Consider the following 6,307-nt stretch of genomic DNA (forward strand, 5'->3'; position numbering starts at 1 on the left):
CATTACCAATATCAAGCTATGTCTTGCAAGTTGGGGGTATCTACTTGGAGCTAAAGAGATTGGGACAGGAGATATAGATTAGAGAGTTTTCAACATAAGAGTGATAAATGAATCTGTTGGGATGGATGAGATCCCTTCCAATGAACAGTAAGAATATATATTTTTGGTAGAGGAAAGGGCTAATGACGAAGACCGAGGAAGAGAATGTTGTTAGTAAAATGGCCAACTGGGAAAAAGCGGCAGAGTTGTGGAAGGCAAAAGAAGTTTCTTTCTTTCTCTCTTTTTTTTTTGTTTTGAGATGGAGTCTCGTTCTGTCACCCAGGCTGGAGTGCAGGGACACGATCTCGGCTCACTACAACCTCTGCCTCCCCAGTTCAAGCAATTCTCCTGCCTCAGCCTCCCAAGTGGCTGGGATTACAGGCACATGCCACCACGCCCAGCTAATTTTTGTATTTTTAGTAGAGATGGGGTTTCACCATGTTGGCCAGGCTGGTTTTGAACTCCTGACCTTAAGTGATCCTCCCACCTCAGCCTCCCAAAGTGCTAGGATTACAGGCGTGAGCCACCGAGCCCAGCCGCCAAAAGAGGAATTTCAAGAGTTGGTGATAATCTGGGTCAAATCAGCTAATTAACTATTAATTCATTCAACAAATATTAAGCTGGTCATGTACCTGGTATAGTATTAGACTTGGGGGATACAAAGATGAAAAGACAAAGCTAGCAGGATGGTTGGGTAGAATGGGAGCTGGGGGAAGCCACTGGATCCTGACACCAGGAAAGCACCCTGTAGTTTAATAAAGTGATGAGATCAGGGTAAAGTTGTGGTAGCAGAGGAGTGGCTGGAAGGGAGAATCTTTTTGAAGAAAGTCTGTGGTGAAACGCAGGAAACCAAAGGGGTTCCACAGGAACTGACATTGGAAAGAAGACATTTGAGAGTGCGGGAAACATGCATGCATGTGTAAGCTGAGAGGATCACACTGATGGGCTCAACGCATTCTTTCAGCAAGCGTTTATTAATAGCTATTTGGGAGCAGACACAATTACTAGGGGAGGGGAGGGTGACTGAGCAGTGAACAAAACTCCACCCTCAGGAGGTTTCCACTCTAGCAGAGGGAGACAAACAGAAAGCAAACTCAGAACACATAAAGTGCTCATGTGTTGGCAAATGCTATAAACAACATGAGCACCAGGTGGTAGGGGAGAGGGGTACTTTATTGGAGGCCAGGCGTCTCCATGGTGTACACTTGCACTGAGGCCTAAGTCATGAGGCGAGGGGCACCTGCACCGTCATGCGGATGAACAGCCCTCCAGCAGAGCGAGAAGCAAGTGAGGTGGGAGTGAGCCTAGGATGCTGGAGGGAAGGCAAGGCGGGGAGGAAGGTTGCAGGAAGTGAGGTTTATAGGTGGACAGTGGTCAGCTCCACAGGGCTTTGCAGGTCAAGGCAAAGGGCTTGGCTTTTGTTTAATTGCAGTGCAAAGCAACCGAAGGCTTTAGGCAGCGAACTGATAGACTTCTTCCTTTTTTAATGGTAAGAGAACTTTATTTTAATAAAGATGTCCTCTTTTTCAATTGACCCCTTCCTCTACCACTAGAAAGTAGCTTTATTGCTAAAAAGCAATTATTTTATTTTACTTATTTATTTATTTATTTATTTATTTTGAGACGGAATCTTGCTCAGGCTGGAGTGCAATGGCACAATCTCGGCTCACTGCAACCTCCGCCTCCCGGGTTCAAGCGATTCTCTTGCCTCAGCCTCCTGAGCAGCTGGGATTACAGGCGTGCTGTCCCCATACCCAGCTAATTTTTGTATTAGTAGAGACAGGGTTTCACCATGCTGGCCAGGCTGGTCCTGAACTCCTGACCTCAGATGATCCGCCCGCCTTAGCCTCCCAAAGTGCTGGGATTACAGACGTGAGCCACTGTGCCCGGTGAAGCAATCCGTTTATTTAGACATTCTCTTCTTAGGCATTTTTAAGTTTTTCCACCACTGTAGCACCACTGTGTAGTTTTCACTTTCAGTCTTCTCTTCAAACACTTTTTTTTCAGGAGAATCTGCATCACTGTCTGTTCCTGCTTCCTTATCCTCTCCAGTGAGAAGATCCAATGTATCTCCCACTTTCACCATTCTGCTTTTCTTCCATAATTCTTCCCCATTCAGCCTGAGTTCACCTTTGCAGAATGCATCTTCCACTTTGTTTCTTTCAATATCCGACTTGTTTTCAGGACAACGTCATCCTGAAAAGATCGCACTACTGTTTCCAGGTCTTACAGTCTTTGACTATAGTAGGACCATCCTCAAGCTTCTCTTCCTGCTCACTCATCTCGTTCTGATCACTTTCTGCATCAGAGTCCTCTTCATCTTCTATTTTTTGCAAAGACTTTTTAGTAGATATTTCAGAGCTTATATTACTTTTGAGTCTTATGGAAAATGGAAAAATATATTCCAGAAATATTAAAAGTCCCGGGAGTCTCAGTGAGAAAATATTATGGAAAAGTGTTTTATAATTTGGTGCATGTAACTTGGTACTAGAAAAATACAAGTATTGATTCCAGGAAGCACAGGGTTTGTGTGACGAAGGTGTCCCTCAGAGAACACCCCAGAGTCCAATCCAGGTATCTGGCTTTCTTAAAACACCAGCGTGCAATTTGACACTAGTCATTGCCATGGCACACTTATAACCTGTATGTCAGGGCCTCTGAACAGACTCCCTTTTTCCTCTGAGGTCCACAGTGCTTATTGTTGGAGAACCATCTGTTGGAGATGAGAGGAGACTCAGTGAGAAGAGTCAAGAGGCCTGTGGTGGGCGGGGCAGGAGCTGCTGGTGCTTGGACCAGCCCCAGGGTTTTGGCAGTGAAGATGCTGGGCAGTGGTAGAGCTGAGGACAGTTTGTGAGTGGAATTCCATCAGGACTTGATGGGTTTGGATGTGGCATTAAAGGGGAGCCTGGTTCAGAATAAAAGTGAAGTTGCAAGAGGACTGAATGATTGATAAAGGAGTCCCCAGAAAAGGAGGGAAAATGGGATTCAGCATTGGGGTGTGTGTGTGTGTGTGTGTGTGTGTATGTGTGTGTGTAGGGAGGTTAAGACGTGTTCAAAGCCTGGGCAACAAAGCAAGACCTTGTCTCTGCAAAACATTTTTAAAATATTAGCTTGGCGCAGTGGTGTGCTCCTATAGTCCCAGCTACAGGAGGCTGAGGCAGGAGGATTGCTTGAGCCCACCAGTTCAAGGTTGCACTGAGCTGTGATCATGCCACTGCACTCTGGCCTGGGCAGTAGAGCAAGATCCTGTCCCCTTCCTGAAAAAAAAATAAAAAGAAAAAGTGAAGTTGCTAGAGGACTGAATGACCGATAAAGAAGTCCCCAGAAAAGGTGAGAAAATGGGATTCAGCATTGGGGTGTGTGTGTGTGTGTAGGGAGGTTAAGACTTGATCTGATTGGGATGCTTCTTTTTAGGCCCAGACAAGAAGGAATGGAACTTGTAAACAGAGAACCAGTCTATGACTTTGACAAATTCCAGGATCTCTCTGAGCCTTTTCTGTAAAACAGAGGCTTGTTGTTGGGATTCACACAGCTCATAAGTGCCCAGGGCCTGGCATAATGCCCAGCACCATAGCAGGTAGGGAGAGAAAAAGAGCTTTGCAATGGGGACAGAGGAAGCTTGAGGGAGCTCCTTTCTCTGGATGACGTTCTCTTGGTGAACTAGGAGAGGAAATGATCCGAGGGCAGGGGCCTGGGGCAGGAGTGGCTTTGGAGGCAGGAGAGTGATAATATTTAGAAAGCTGCTGCCGAGGAGGTTGAGGAAGATCAAGGGCTATGACTTCTGAGATCCTTGCTGCGATTCAGTTATGTTTTTTTTCCCCTTGAAGTATTTTTTTAAGCCAACTGTTTCATTGAAAACTGAAAGTCTCTCTGTACAGAGTCCAAAAACAACAAAAGTCTATTACAATGATAAGACTTGACAGGAAAACAGCACTCAAGGGAGCTATTCCCGGGACACCCCGGGTAGGAGGCTTCTTTAGTGACACTGTCTTTCCCCGTCCACTGCAAAGACCAACGTGAGCCTGGTCCAGGCTGGGAACTCTGAATTGACTGTGCTGTGTGAAAGGGACAGAAGGGTTCTGATGCCAATTTACTTCCAATCCATATGTAGGTTTCCTTTACAGAGAGCCATGGGGCTAGGTCACATCCAATAAGAGGGAGTGAGGAATAGGCTGGCATGCAGTATTTTGATATACAATTTATATGGCAGCTGGACACAGTGCTTCAAGTCTACAATCCCGCCCATTTGGGAGGCCAAGGCAGGAGGATCGCTTGAGTCCAGGAATTCAGGACTAGCTTGGGTGACATAGTGAGACCCCATCTCTGTAGAAAAATAAAATAATTATCTGGATATGGTAGCATGTGCCTGTATTCCAAGTTACTTGGGAGACTTAGGAGGGAGAATCGATTGAACCCAGGAAGTCAAAGTTGCAGTGAGCCATGATTGGGTCACTATACTCTAGTGTGTGTGACAGAGCAAGATCCTGTCTCAAAATAAATGAATGAACGAATGAATTTATAGCCACTGGGTCCCAGTTAGGATTTATTTTGATAGATTTAGTTACCCAGTTCATTCTTTTTCTACCTATTAAGAAAACATATATTGACAGCATTTAGTATGCATAAAATATTCCTGTCCTAAAGAACTGCTTAAAAATCCTAAAGAACTACTTACAAATTTCACTTCTAGGTAGTTTCCTTTGCACAACTAGTATGCATAATAGCACCATTGAAATACTGTGCTTTTATTTTCTCAAAGTCCATGACTTTCGGATGATGTAATTCAGTGAATTAAACATATTTTGTACTTCTTAGTTTCTTTCTACAAGACAACAAAATGGCTGGGAGCCAATTTACTTCCAATCCATATGTAGGTTTCCTTTACAGAGAGCCATGGGGCTAGGTCACATCCAATAAGAGGGAGTGAGGAATACGCTGGCATGCAATATTTTGATATACAATTTATATGGCAGCTGGGCATAGTGGTTCATGTCTATAATCCCGCCCATTTGGGAGGCCAAGGCAGGAGGATTGCTTGAGTCCTAATGGCTCATGCCTGTAATCCCAACACTTTGGGAGGCTGAGATGGGAGGATTGCTTGAGCTCAGGAGTTCAAGACCAGTCTGGTTAACATAGCGAGACCCCATCTCTATTAAAAAATGATAATAATAAGTAAAAGAAAAGAAAATGTATAGGGTTTTCATGTAGATATTAACAAAAGAAGCTAATTTAACCTACTGTGATACTGATTTCAGTTTTTCTTTTCTATAAATCACTATAGCTTATTTTAATGAAACAACTTGTGAAATTTCCTGAAGTACTGTTATTTTTCCTTCCCTTTGTTAATTTCACATACTTTCAAATTTAATTTAGAAACTCGAGACTTCATTAACTTATTTCTGTATCTGTTAAAGTTTTTTATCCTTAAAAAAGGTTTGGGCCAGGGGCGGTGGCTCACACTTGTAATCCCAACAGTTTGGAAGGCTGAGGGGGGCAGATCATGAGGTCAGGAGATCGAGACCATCCTGGCCAACATGCTGAAACCCCGTCTCTACTAAAAATACAAAAGTTAGCTGGGTGTGGTGGTGCGTGCCTGTAATCCCAGCTACTCGGGAGGCTGAGGCAGGAGAATCGCTTGAACCAGGGAGTCAGAAGTTGCAGTGAGCCAAGATGGCGCCACTGTACTCCAGTCTGGCAACAGAGTGAGACACCATCTCAAAAAAACGAAACAAAACAAAACAAAACAAAAAAAGGGTTTGTTCCACAGAAATGAGATATTCAGAATGAATTTATGACTTTAGACTTGTGTTTCAGTTAGGAAGTAATGTCTCTGCCGACAAGTAGAAAAATACATCTTCAACAACACAGCTCTTTTTGGCCTATCTTGGAAAGTGTCCTTTTCCTATTAATAGCAGTTATCAGAAGACTCAGAAGAAGAGATGGAAAGATATTGTGTGAGAGTTTATTAGTGACACTGTCTCCCTGATTTAAGATACAAGAAATGTATCCACAATCCAACTGTTCATGTTCTATCCAGATTCTCGGTTTGAAAATATGATCAGAGAGCAACGTGATTGCAATCCTTGGAATGTATAGTCTTCTCTAACTGTGTTGCTGTGACTCTCTTTGGCAGTCCAGGTGATACTGTTTTCTGTATTATTCCTCTTCAGTTAAAGTGAAGATGTAAGTTATGTAGATGTACTGACACCTCTGTATTGAGTTCTATGTCTATCAATAAATGATGCCACACAAGCAAGCTGGAAAGCAG

The 6,307-nt window shown here is 43.7% G+C and overlaps 1 pseudogene; it reads right to left on the bottom strand.

Moving 5' to 3' along the window:
- Positions 1 to 1,942: 1,942 nt before the first annotated feature.
- LOC117098038 lies at positions 1,943 to 2,666 on the bottom strand (annotated as a pseudogene).
- Between the last annotated feature and the right edge of the window lie 3,641 nt (positions 2,667 to 6,307).

The sequence above is a fragment of the Trachypithecus francoisi genome, unplaced genomic scaffold (genome assembly GCF_009764315.1).
Source record: "Trachypithecus francoisi isolate TF-2019V2 unplaced genomic scaffold, Tfra_2.0 Lachesis_group15, whole genome shotgun sequence".
Taxonomy (NCBI): Eukaryota; Metazoa; Chordata; class Mammalia; order Primates; family Cercopithecidae; genus Trachypithecus; species Trachypithecus francoisi.